Source organism: Euprymna scolopes, chromosome 32, assembly GCF_053919585.1.
Source record: "Euprymna scolopes isolate OS-2025 chromosome 32, ASM5391958v1, whole genome shotgun sequence".
Taxonomy (NCBI): Eukaryota; Metazoa; Mollusca; class Cephalopoda; order Sepiida; family Sepiolidae; genus Euprymna; species Euprymna scolopes.
The window spans coordinates 53,577,166-53,592,105 of NC_136513.1; positions in this window are offsets into that span (position 1 = coordinate 53,577,166).

The window sequence follows — 14,940 nt, forward strand, 5'->3', positions numbered from 1 at the left end:
ATAGATTAAAAATAATATTAATAGATTAAAATAATATTAATAGATTAAAAGTTATATTAATAGATTAAAATAATATTAATAGATTAAAATAATATTAATAGATTAAAAATAATGTAAATAGATTAAAAATAATATTAATAGATTAAAATAATGTTAATAGATTAAAATAATGTTAATAGATAAAAATAATGTTAATAGATTAAAAATAATATTAATAGATTAAAAATAATGTTAATAGATAAAAATAATATTAATAGGGTAAATATAATGTTAATAGATTAAAATAATGTTAAAAGATTAAAAATAATATAAATAGATTAAAATAATGTTAATAGATTAAAAATAATATTAATAGATTAAAAATTATGTTAATAGATTAAAAATAATGTTAATAGATTAAAAATAATGTTAATAGATTTAAAATAATGTTAATAGCTTAAAAATAATATTAATAGATTAAAAATAATGGTAATAGATTAAAAATAATGTTAATAGATTAAAAATAATGTTAATAGATTAAAATAATGTTAAAAGATTAAAATTAATGTTAATAGATTAAAAATAATGGTAATAGATTAAAAATAATGTTAATAGATTAAAAATTATATTAATAGATTAAAAATAATATAAATTGATTAAAAATAATGTTAATAGATTAAAATAATGTAAATAGATTAAAAATAATGTTAATAGATAAAAATAATATTAATAGATTAAAAATTATATTAATAGATATAAAATAATGTTAATAGATTAAAATTCATAGATTAAAAATAATGTTAAATGATTAAAAATAATATTAATATATTAAAAATAATATTAATAGATTAAAAATAATGTTAATAGATTAAAAATAATATTAATAGATTAAAAATAATGTTAATTGATTAAAAATAATATTAATAGATTAAAAATAATATTAATAGATTAAAAATAATATTAATAGATTAAAATAATGTTAATAGATTAAAAATAATGTTAATAGATTAAAAATAATATTAATAGATTAAAAATAGTGTTAATAGATTAAAAATAATGTTAATAGATTAAAAATAATGTTAATAGATTAAAAATAATATTTATAGATTAAAAATAATGTTAATAGATAAAAAATAATGTTAATAGATTAAACATAATGTTAATAGATAAAAAATAATGTTAATAGATTAAAAATAATGTTAATAGATTAAAAATAATGTTAATAGATTAAACATAATGTTAATAGATTAAAAATAATGTTAATAGATTAAACATAATGTTAATAGATTAAACATAATGTTAATAGATTAAAAATAGTGTTAATAGATTAAAATAATGTTAATAGATTAAAATAATGTTAATAGATTAAAATAATGTTAATAGATTAAAAATAGTGTTATTAGATTAAAAATAGTGTTAATAGATTAAAAATAATATTAATAGATTAAAAATAATGTTAATAGATTAAAATAATGTTAATAGATTAAAAATAGTATTAATAGATTAAAAGTAATATTAATCGATTAAAATTAATGTTAATAGATTAAAAATAATATTAATAGATTAAAAATAATATTAATGGATTAAAAATAATATTAATAGATTAAAATACTTGAAGCATTATATATTTAGACAAAAAAAGCCTCAGCCTGTGTTAATTACGAGTACAGTCGACATTTTTTGAAATGCCTGGAATAGTAAATTTTAAATATATATATATGTATAACAAAAAATTGTCCGCCCACCTAACTCGTAATAAGCCACCAGGTGACCGTGACAAAAATATGTATACAATAATTAAAAACATAATTTTTGCAACACAATATGCCTGCGGATGATGGAAGTATTCCTATCGAAAGCGCTCGCTAAATAAACTTATGGATCCAACCTAAACAATTTTGAAAAAAAAACACACACAAAAAAATTATTCGGAGATTGGAGAAGATAAAGAAAATAGTGAAACAGAAAAATTCTGTGCTTATTTAATAACACTTGTCTCAGTGAGGATATGCTGCCTATATATATATATATATATATATATATATATATATATATATATATATATATATATATATATACTAGCAGGGTGACATGACGTGGCCCGGGATTGAATGATGATCAACGAATGTTTCACACTCCCATATTTTTATTGTCATCGAAATCGGTGAAAATTTTTACTAGAATATCTTGTCCTTTTCTTTTCCAGTTTTAATAACTAGTCCTTTACTTTTCCATGTTTAAGCTTAACCATATTACTTTTCGTGCTCGCTTAAAAATCGATTGATTGCCTACTATAGTTGGAGACTCATCGCGGTGCATCGGGAGGAAGCTTAACAAATCTTCCTGCAGTGACTTCATCCACAATACATTGTAGTCTAAATTGCACTGTAGAGAACCTACTGTTGATTTTATAAAAAATACTTTTATATATAATGGTTTTAATTAAAGTTTTAAATGCAGAAGTCAAGTATCATGGTTCAATTGTGCTCCAAATAGAAACATTAATTTCGAACGCAGCCCCTATCACATAAAAAATCATACTGTTGATTTTATATGCCTGTTATTGCTGCTTGTGCTGTGATAATAGCTTGAATTTACGTTAAAATGAAAAAATCAAGTATTATAGTGCAGTTGTGCTTTAAACAGAAACATCCACTGTCATATCAAAGAACATACTGTTGATTTTATACGTTGGGTCTTTCTGTTTGTGTGATAATAAAGCTTCTAAATGCACTTGTGATGTTAGGCTGTGTATTATTACAACTTTCATGAAAACCGCCTATTTCGTCTTTAATCGGATTATTTCGAATATTGAGTACCCATACTTACCGAAGACATTCCGATACAAAACCTATCTAAGAACACTGTCAGGCACATAAAGTACCTTTGTGTGAAATTTCATACAAACCGGCTTAGTCGTTATCGAGTCCATAAGAAACGAACTCACGCACACACAGTTCCTTATATCTTAGGTTGATAAGAAAGTTCTTGCGGAATTTTTAATATTGGTTTCAAATGATGTATTTTCAAATACGTTTTCGTTATAATACCTTTACTTTATATATTATTTTAAAGAGCGTTCTTCGCTCTATCTAATCGTTTAAATTGCAATCGTTTTAAACAATTATGTTTTCTTTTCAGATCGTTGAATACAAGATGGAAAAAAGCAAATATGTACAATTTTTTTTTATTTAAGTTCAAAAGCTGCTGAAATACCTCACGATATCAACAAAACGTTTGGCACAGAAACCACTGCTAAACGCACAGCAAAATAGTGGTTTAAGAAATTTTGGTGCGGCGACGATGTTGACAACGATCTATTAAGAGCGTTAGTCGAAGTCAATCCACGCACAACTGTTTAAGAACTTGCTTCTTAATTAGACGTAACGTATAGGACGCTTTCCAATTACTTGAGAGAGATTGGAAAGACAAAAATCTTGATAAATAGGTGTCATGATTTAACGCAACCAAAATAGACGCCGTTATGAAGTGTCATCTTTCCTTCTTTTATGCAAAAAGAACGACGCATTTCCTTACCGGGTTGTGACTTGCGATGAAAGTAAGTTCTTTACGAGAACCGGCGACACTCAGCTCAGTGGTTAGACGCCGAATAAGTTTCACGATACTTTCCGGAAACAGAATTGCACCAAAAGAAGGTAATTCTGACTGTTTGGTGGTCTGCGACCAGTCTCATTCATCGCATTTTTTTCAATGCAGGCGAAACCATTACAGCGGAGAACAGTCGACAAATGTCGACAAATTGATGAAATGCTCAAGAACAAGAACACCCAACATTAGTCAACAGAAAAGGCCAAATTCTCCTCCACGAGAAAACCTGACCGCAAATGTTGAACGAATTGGGCCACTAAACTCTACATCACCCGCCATACTCTCCACCGACTACCACTTTTTCAAGCATCTCAACAACTTTCTGCATGAGAAATGCTTAAAAAATCTAAGTGATATCAAAAACGCCTTTAGCGACTTCATCACCACCAGAACACAAGACTTTTATTAATGGCATAAAATACATTTGTTTTGCGTTGGCAAAAGTATATTCATTCTGATGGTGCTTATTTCGATCAATAAATGTTTTGTTTGAACCGAAATATGTTCATCTGAATTTAAAAGTTAAAAACCGCAAGAACTTTCTTGACAAACAGATAAAAATCTTCTGGTCATGATACTATCCACTCAGGGATTAACTTTTCTTTGGAGCGCTTGTAATATTGTAATGTTGGGCACTGCCAGGGCAACGCTAGGTGACCTAAGAAATTATTTTTATTAATAAGTCTTATAAAAGACTAGGTGGTGAATGTCAAAAATGCAACAAGGGAAAATTGTTGTGAATAGAAAAATATTTGGATAACAATATGTTAATTATGGAATTTTAATCTTAACCGAGCAGATTAGGGATTATAGCTGATAAATAGTAACAAATATTTGATAAAACATTAGGTGATTTGATTCTTTAGCCTACGTGTATTGATGACGTAATTACAAATCGAGACAGTTTATCATATACACGTTTAGTACTAGAGTCTAGTTAGTTGGTAAAAGTTTGAGAAAGACAGTCGAATGAGCTGACGATCGATCTTAGTGACTCTGAACCCCGAGAAAGCTGCCGGAACAATGTCGATAAAATGTAGAACTTAGGACTATCGTGCAACTTTCCAAGTAGAGAAACATTCTTTGAATAAAAGATGCTGCAAATACAACCCGAGGCTTTTGGTCTTTTCTTTGCGATGAATTTTCACTTGCCATTTCCAAGGTCCGTCAACACAAAACTCAACGATCATGTTTCCCTATTGGCCCAACGAAAAATCTCACAGAAATTGCTCGTGTTTGTTAGATGTCCCGTTAAACGCGTGTTATATCACGGCCACCGAGAGTAAGAAGAAGGCCTGCTAACTGAAAAATGCCTGCAGACAATGTAGGTAAGATTTGTCAAACTGTCAGACTGTCAGTACTATATGAGGGCCATTTTAAAAAGAGCAATAAAACATTTTTAAAAAGAAAAAGTAACACAGTTCGATTAATACTGAAACTAAACTTTATTCAATATAAAATATAAATATTATCTATGTAAAATTACGTAATTTTAAAGCAATATACAATTTAATACTGATAAAACTGAATTATGAATGTAGTGAACAAAGAATTTAAAAAAAATATTAAACATCAACGATGAATAATTTTAAAAGCGAAAATTATCGAAAAATAATTTTAAGAATGAAAACAAACGATAAAATACAAAAAATTGAAATCAAACAAATAATTTAAATACAAACAAACAATAAAAGTTACTAGTGCAGAAATATTTTTTAATTTAATTTAGAGAAAAATCACATGGATTGAATGTTATTTTTTGAAACTGTAGAGATTATTCGGACTAATGTTCTCATCTTGCGTGTTTATTTTATAACGTTTTATCATCGAATCTTGACTTCTCCTTTATTACATCCTCAGGCCGAAAATGATGTTCACATACCTAAAAACATAATTAAAGAAAACATATGTACCATAATGTAAACTATTGTTAAACTATAAGAAAAGATAATAAACAAACATTTACATTAATAATAATAATAATAATAATAATAATAATAATAATAATAATAATAATAATAATAATAATAATAATAATAATAATTACAGTGTAGTATCTGTTCTTATGCTACACTTCATTTGTCCTCGGTCAGTGGAAAAGAAATCCTTCATGACTGAGAAAAGTTTTATTTTATTTTTGTTTCTATCCAGAGTGCCATTTTTGGGGAGCTAGATTTTCCCACATTAAAAACCGACCTTGTGTCTGACTGTGCCCTCGTGGGGACGAAAAGTAAATAAATGTTTTAAAAAATTATTTTTGACAAATATTCTCATGTAAAGATTATTTGTTTATAAGTTTAAAAAGAAACAATCAATATAAACCCACATATATATATATACACACCCCACAATTCCAAAATATACTGTTTTGTTGTCATCAAACCATTTGCCATGCATTAACCTCATCTTTAGAGAGTAGTGTAGTAACAGTTCTGTTGTCATAAGATCACCATCTCTAGCAGTGTCCCCTCATTTAGGGGGTAGCAGGGTAGAGGGGGTAGTGGAGTATGTTCATTTTTGGTACCATCCTTCCAGGCTAGCAAAAATTTGCGACAGAAAGAATTTTTTTGCTAGCGTGTATAATTATTACAGTCAAAGAATAAAAAAAATGAGAAATTGGTGTAGATATCACTACAACTTAGATGTCTTCAAGTCTAACATAAACAAATTCCTGATTAATTGCATCCTTAAGAAAGACACTTTATCAAATCTCCAATGCCAACTATTACTACGATACTATCCCATTGATTATTGTACACACAATAACCTTTATCCTCGAGTGGCTTCCGGGCCTTGATAAGTGGTAACCCCCCCCATTTAAAAAAAAGAAGATATTTTCTTCTCGGTTCGTCTTAGCGTTACAGATAAAACAACATTCGAATATCGCGTACATTATTGTATGCTTGAACTACGTTTATTGCATGATCGCTTGGTATTATTCAAACCTTATTTTATCATGTGTTTATGCATACAGACGCGCACGCGCGTGTTTGTGTGCAAAAAAAAAATGGCGGCAAAAGACTGGTTGCACACGCGCGGGTTGAATTCAATGGCTTTTCTTTGGCAGTAGTTGTCTATAAACAGTAATCAGTGTTTCTGCAAACAAATATATTTCCATTACTTTTTATCAACATATTTTTCCTACGAAAATGTTTTCAATTCAAAGAAAAAAAATAAACAAAAGAATACTTTCCAATCATTTTCTAAGAAATACATTTTGTCTCTGATGAGCTGTTTAGTAGGCTTTCGCTATTCAACGAAACATGTGTAAGTCGTACTATATATATATTGATTACATTTCACCTCAAACAAGATACGGTGCCATTTTGATGTAAGGAGCTACTATCAGGAAAATGTGTTAAGGGATACTATGTAAGGAGTTGAGCAGCAAAATATTTTTTCACATTACATTTGAACTTCTGCATGTCAGTACAGTTAGGGAAGAAGGAACCGGGATGGGAATTTCAAAGTCTAACAGTTCTGGGGAATAAACTATTAGAGTAGACGGCTTTCTTACATCTAGGGATCTCTATTGTGTAGGGGTGGGACTTTGCTGCTTGTCGGGTTTGTTGGGGGTATATACGTCGAGAGGGTACAACGACTTGTAGTTCGTCAGAGCACCTACCATAAAAATACTTGCAAAACAGACAGGGGATGCAAAATTTCGTCAATGGGACAGAGACTGAAACTCATATATATATATATATATATATATATATATATATATATATATATATATATATATATATACATTTGTAGTCATCGACATACAGTCCTGTTTCGTTGTATCACAACTCAACAATGCGTGTGTGTGTGCGTGTGTGTGTGTGTGTAATTTGAATGCTTATTAGACACTCTCCTTGAAAGTTTAAGTTCATTTCTGTACAAGAGTTAGTCTAATACACGCTGGCCAAATATTCAAAACTAACAGGTCGCCTGGTGTTGTGCGATCGTAAAACATACATAAATATTATGTTTTAATTAATACCGAAACTGAGGCATGTGCACTTCTTGTAAATAAAAAAAAACCAAAATACTCGAACTGAAATCGAAACCAAAACATAAAGATTGTAAGTCAAGTACGATACCTATTAAGTCAGCTTGACATGTTCTGTAAAATGCGTTTTCAAACCTACTTATTCATAACATAATGAATCTGTCATATGAATCATTCATGCATGCGCATTCATGATACAGTTGACAAACAGATGAAAATTCGATGACTCCCACGTAATAATATTTCAGTTGTAACCTCTTAGCAGCCCGTTTTTCCGGAGGAAAACCGATTAAATAGTTTTCCACGTGTCTGAATACCCTATATACCAAATTTCAAGTCTGTAGATTAAAAATTCGTTGAGTATATAGGTTGAGAAGTGTCCTCACACACATTCTCATTTTTATAGATATACTAGCATTTCAGCCCGGCGTTGCCCGGGTGTTTGGAGGTGTATGCTGAGCAAAAAAAAAAAAAGAGTAAATTTTTTTAAAAATTTGACCCCTATTATGACCCCTTAAAATTTATAGTTTCGGGCTCAAATCACTTTATTAAGTTAGATCCAGGTTCAAGGAACCTATATCTAAAATTTCAAGTGTCTAGACCCAAAATTGTCGGAGGAGTTTGGTAGAGTTCTTAAAGGTCAAATCGTTGAAATTAGACCCCTTAACAGCCAAATTTCTGGCTGACACCCGTCACATCGATTTTCCCAAATCTCAGTACCCGGTATTTCAAATTTCGAGTCTATAGACTAAAAATTGACAGAGTTATTGCGTAGGAAAATGTACACAGACAGACAGACAGACAGACACGTTCACTTTTATAGATATATAGATAGATTTGATAGATAAGATAGTGCTAGAAGCCCAAATAAGATCCTTTCGTTTAAAAAAAATGACTTCCAATACATAGTCATTCACAGACTTTTTCGCAGTATTACATCTCTCCTGTGTGACTAAATTAGGGCCTACCTCAAACCAGGATAGAACCTACGACCATCTACTTAATAGTCGGTGATTCTAACTAATTGACTAAAAGGCGAGCGATGTTTGCAAATGAAATAGCAATGCTTTATATAAACACGAGTCAACTACGACCTTTTGCTTATTTAAAAAGAGCTTTGCATTATCGCTAATAGTAGTTGGCAATATCACTTACCACTGTGCTCAATCCAGTTGGGGGAATATATATCAGGATAAAGATTTCTAATTTACGATTTGCTTACTAAATCACTAATCTCTTATCAAGTTACTGTCTATTACTCTCATCCTTTCTCAAATTTTGTTGTATAACAATTTGATTTTGTTTTATATTAATTATTCTCGGTTGTCTAACAACTCCCCCCTCTTCTATATAAATAAAACAGTACGTGCATGTGTGTGTGTGTGTGTGTGTGTGTGTGTGTGTGTGAGAATATCTAACAGGTAAACTCTTAAACTACTGGTCACATAGCACTGAAATCAACAGGAAATAGTAATTATACACCAAGGATGGTTTATAATGAGTAAAATCTTTGTTTGGGTTGATGAATAAAACAAACAGAAATATAACAGCATGTGTAGCCGACATGTTTATACTTCTTTCTGCGCATGATCACGTAAAATGCATTATTTTAAGATGGTGGGTATTTATTTGCTTCTCCACGTAAGCAAAATATGACACAAGGTCGTTTCTTTAATGTGGAGTGGAAGGGGGAAGGGAAGGTGAGACCAGCTCCCCAAAGGGGAGGGAAAGGGGAACTGGCACTGTTGTCATAGTGTATAGGGTTGCTCCTACATGGACCAGCAACTAATTGCCACAATGGCGATGGTTTGAAAGTGCAGCATCTGCCGGAACAGTTACTACACTTTGAGATATAAAATTCTTTATTCAAGCTAAAATTACAAAGTAAGTTCCAACTGAACAAAAAAACTTAGGCAAAAGGCCAACTCAACGGCCAAAAAGCCACAAAAGACCCCCGAAGAGGGGGGGGGTTATTTCAAATGTGTTAATATTTAGACTATTATTTTTGTCTGGATACCAACATCGGTAGAGAACGCGGCTGGGCAGCAAAATGTTTTGGTTTCGATTCTAGATGATTGCACTAAGTCATTTTTTTAAAATAAATTTTTGCAATCTGCATGACTTTAAATGTCTTCGTACGTATTTTAAGGCAAGCGGAATCAAAAATGTTATCGCATTAATATATAGATTCATGCATCATATTTTGAAAGAAGAAAGACTAAAAGATAAAAGATTAAACTGAAAAAGAGAATTTGTGCTACTGGCGAGACCTCTATAAAATAAAATGTACCTACTGCTCCCACCTCATGGGGGATATGAAAAAAGAAGCCATTATGAATTTACATTTCGTTTAATCTCTTCTCTATCTTCTATTCATCTATCTTCTATCTATCTATTCTTTCTATATAAATAAAATGAACTCATTTTTTCCCGTATGATTTTGACATTAATAGGATTAAAAATCAAGATATTTCATGCAAATATAATATGCACAAACGGCAGAACAATATCTGAGGTGTGTTATAGGCTTATTATTTCTCAAATTCCTCAATAATCTTAGATTTCTATACTTTTTCTGCTGAGAAGTCACGGCCAAAATCGGTTAAGATCGATGGAAGTGGTAAAATATTTTCTCTCTAATAAATTCCTCCCCCCCCCTGCCACCACTTAACACCGTTTGGGGATCGTTCACAAGGAACAGTTGAGAAGAGAACACCGGTTTGGCTTCGTAGTTCTTTCATGTGAAGTTATTTAAAATCACTAAACTAAGCTGCAGTGCTCTGTGGCGTAGTGGTTAGCGTGCTGGACAATTCACATTATATTTTCACGTTCGCGCCGACCTACCGTAGTCGTTTTTTTTTTTTCCTAAACAACTGGAATGGACTTTTCTTGGTGGCCGAACTGTTAACGTTGCAGATGTTTTATTTTTTTTTTTTTCACACTTTATTTTCCTACTTTTACTCATGACTCCGGGTTTGATCCTTCCTACTTACCTACCATAACATTTTTTAAAACTCCCCCCCCCCGTCCCGGAAACAAACATAGTCTAATATATAAATCTCACTATGTGTGTGTGTGTCCATTTTTCAAATTCTATCTCTTCCTAGACGGATAATCATTGGACGCCGTGAAATAGCTCAAAAGAATGTATTTTTGGTGCAGAATTTTATTAGAGGTGTTTAATCGATTAAAATAATTGCTAAGGGCTTCAAAAAAAAGGGTTCAGACTTGAAATCAATAACAGCTTGACGAGCATAGCACAATGGCGTCATCCTGCGCATGCGTACATCGAGTAACAGAAGAAATGTATTTATTAAGATATTTCACAACGTACTTAAAGCAGCTATCCATTTGGTGCAACGGATAGCGTGACCGACTACCAGCACAAGTGTTTTCATCTCCAGCATTTCGCTTTGCTTTTTTTTTTTTTCACAAAAGGAGTTGGGCGCCGGGATGGGACTTTCTTACCAACTTGGAATTTTTCATCACCTGGCGACTTGCCCGGAACGTACTGCCCCTCTTTGACGAACTCCACTTGCACAAAGAAGAGACCCGGGTCTATTGCCTGCGCTGCAACGAGGACATGAGGGAAACAGCCAGTCATGCCTTTTTCCGCTGCAGCAGGCTCAAGACCCTCCTAGGGTACGTCAACGAGGTAACGGCTTGCATCGATGTCAAGCACCTGTTTGAACTCGACCATTCTTATTTTGTGGAGAACATTGATCCGCCGCTGCCTAGGGAGAAAAGAATGGGTTTTCTGGCGATCCTAGCAGTAGCGAGAATGGTCATATGGATCACGCGCTTAAAGTGAGTCCGCGAAGGGATATCTGTTCTGGATCGGGATCTGATCGTCTACTTTAAACATCTGCTTAAAGTAAAGATCAGATGCGATTGGAAAAGGTTGTCTTGAATTGTCTTTGACAGAAGGTGGGTGCATGACACTAGCTTGTGCATCCAACGAGGTTCCAAGTTTAAATTCGTGTTGCCACCATAGGCATGGCACATGCGGTACTGAGTCCCAAAGAACCCATCCCGCTAGGTTAGCAATAGAAAATTAAAGAGACTCTTGACTGGTGGTACAAATGAAATCCGGTCCCCCGATTGTTTTTTTTGGCACTAGAGAACATTCCAAGGCTATCCTACCATTACCCCTCCCCCTCTTTTGTTTTGCCACCCCTGGTTAACTTACTCAGAGGTCGCCTTCTACCTTCTCCCCCTCCCCCCTTTTTTGTTTTTTGATGCATTATTTATTTTTTCCCATAATACCCGATCACAATCCACCCCAATCCCCACTAGGGATCTCCCCCGCTTGTTTTTGGTGCCCCGGAAAACAGTAGGCGATCTAACTACTTAGATTAGCTCAGGGAGGAACCTTACTAACAATGCACTAGGCGTTTTTATTTGATCATTTCTTCTAGGTTGTTTTCCCCAACACGGACTATTTGTTATCAAATTAAGAACTTTTATTTTTCCAATGAAGTGAACTTTTTTCACACACACACATTTATGTTTAAAAAAAAAAATGCACACACACATACACACACAAATTGTAAAAAATATGCTTTTGGCTAACACGCTGGGAATTCATTAGTTAACTTTAGATTCCACTGAGTGAACGAGGTATTGTGGTAAATGTTGTCAGTCAAGTGTAAGTCACCAAAGACTCCAATTTTTACTTTAGTTACAAAGACCCTGCAACACTCCCCTCCCCAGATCTTATGGGGCCTTGTGCTTAAAGTTGTTTTGTCTTTTGGAGATTTTACTTTTTTAAATTTTTTAATTTTATATTGAAATTTTTTAATTGTAATTAAATATGAAGATCAAAGTGTAGTATCTGTTCCTTCATACCAATTGTCACTATCCAGCTTCCCTACTCCCTGGGGAGTTGGTCCCCATTTCCCCTTCACTCCGCACTTTAAAAATCGGCCTTGTGCCTAATTTGCTCGGCGGGGGAACAAATAAATACCCTTTTCTTGGCCGTTTGGCGAAGATCAAAGTGTAGTATCTGACTTACTACATCCTGCACTTATTGTGATATAAAGTGGGTGATCAGTTTTCTGTATTAATTTAATGTAAAATGATCACCCACTTTACAACCAGTCAGTCTCAAAGCCATTCAAGTCATTCTCCAGATCATTCAAGTTGTTTTTGAAGGATTCTAGTTATTTTTAAGCATTCAAGTCATTCTTAAGTTCATTAAAGTCATTCTAAGTCATTTACTTTTTATTTATTTAAGTCATTTCAGCCCATTTTTCGGTCATATAATATATATATAATGAACTCATTTTTCCCTTCTGATTTTGATATTAATAGGATTAAAAATCAAGACATTTCATGCAAATGTAATATGCACAAACTGCAGCACAATATCTGAGGTGTGTTATAGGCATATTACCTCTCCACTTTTTCGATAATCGTAGATTCCTATATTTTTCTGCTAAGAGTTCCCTGCCAAAATCCGTTAAAATCACTGGAAGTAATAAACTCTTTTCTCTCTAATTAATTCCTCCTTACCTCACCACCCATTTACACCGTTGCGTGATCGTTCACAAGGGACAGTTACAAACGAACGCCGGTTTCGGTTTTCTGTACTTCGTAGTTGCTTAAAAAAACTGGAATGGAATTCCAGCATCCCTTTCCGTTCTATGCTCCCTATTGGCTGAAACGCACCACAGAATTAACCGATAGCGACATTCACACAAACATGAATTCTTATCCCACGCTTATTTTTACGTTGCTTAAGTAACATTTTCCCCCAACATTTATACACTAAAAAAAGAATTCTTTCCATTTTTTTTATAAAATAAATATATATTACATCATTTCCGTTTTATTTCGTTTTATAGTTGCTTAAAAAACTGGAATGGAATTTTAACGTTCCTTTTCGTTCTATGGTTTCTACTGGGTGAAACGCACCATGGAAACGAAGGCTGTGTTTCTTTGTTTTTGTTTTTCCGACCACGTTCATCATTTTCCCCCTTATTTTTTTCATTTTGTTTTTCCGATTTCTTTTTTAAAGAAGTTTTACGTTCGTTCGTTTTTTGTTTTTGTTTTCCCGATTTTTTTTGGAAGTTTAACTTCTTTTTTTTAAATCTTGAAACAGAGTTATTACTTCGCTTACTTTTAAACTTTACCCCCCCCCGCTCTTACACACACATACACCTACAAACACCTGGCAAATGCCGGGTACCCCCGCTAGTAATTATATATTTGTATGTATTGGATTCACTCCTATACTAATTAACCGATCGTTATAAATTTAATGTATTATATATGTTTGTATATTTGTATAAATGTCATATTCCGAAAATCACATACAATTATCATTTACTTTTTAATGTTTTTATGTGTACAAGAAATTCTATCAAAGTAATAAGGTACTTGTGTAGTATAGTACTCATGAAAAAAAAACAAAGAAAATATGACCCGTGACATACATAAAAGTTATTAAAACCGAAAATCATGCTTAATATTCGAGTAGTATAAATTACATATGATAAATAAGGTGCTTCTTCACTATAGCACCCAGATTAAAAAAAAACAAATTCTTACCCCTGGCGTACAGAAAATTTAGCACAACAGAAAATTACGTGAACGTTTAGAATTCTTTCATTTTTAAATTAGAAAAAAAAGGTACTTCTACAGTATCCTACGCGAGAAATAAGGTACTTGCACAGTATAGTATCCATATAAAAAACAAAGGAAATCTTACCTGTGAGGTACATAAAAGTAATCCAAACCGAAAATTATGTAATATATTCGAGTATTATGATATTTATATAAGAAATAAGGTGCTTCTTTATTATAGCACTCTAATATAAAAGCAAACTTTACCCATGACATACGGAAAAGTTCGCACAACAGAAAGCTATGTAAAATCATCGAGTAGTTTTATCTATGTATTAGAAATAAGGAACTTGTACAGTATAGTGCCCAAGAAATAAGGCATTTGTGCAGTATAGTACTCACATGAAAAACAAAGACAATTCTACCTGTGACGCACATAAAAGTTATTAAAACAGAAAATTACGTTATATATTCGAAAAGCATGACTTTTAAATGATAAATAAGGTGCTTTTTCACTATGGCACCCAGATGAAAAACAAACAAATTCTTACTCTAGATGCACAGAAAATTTAGCACAACATAAAATTACTTAAAAGTACCGAGTTCTTTCATTTTTACATTAGAGAACAGGTACTTCTACAGTATCCTACACCAGGAAATAAGGTATTTGTACGGTGAAGTACCCATTCTAAGAATAACAGGTATGTTCAAAATTTTCCTCATTGTCTTTTACGATCCCGAACAACACCGGGTGGCCCTGCTAATCAATAATATAATTAGGACGGAAT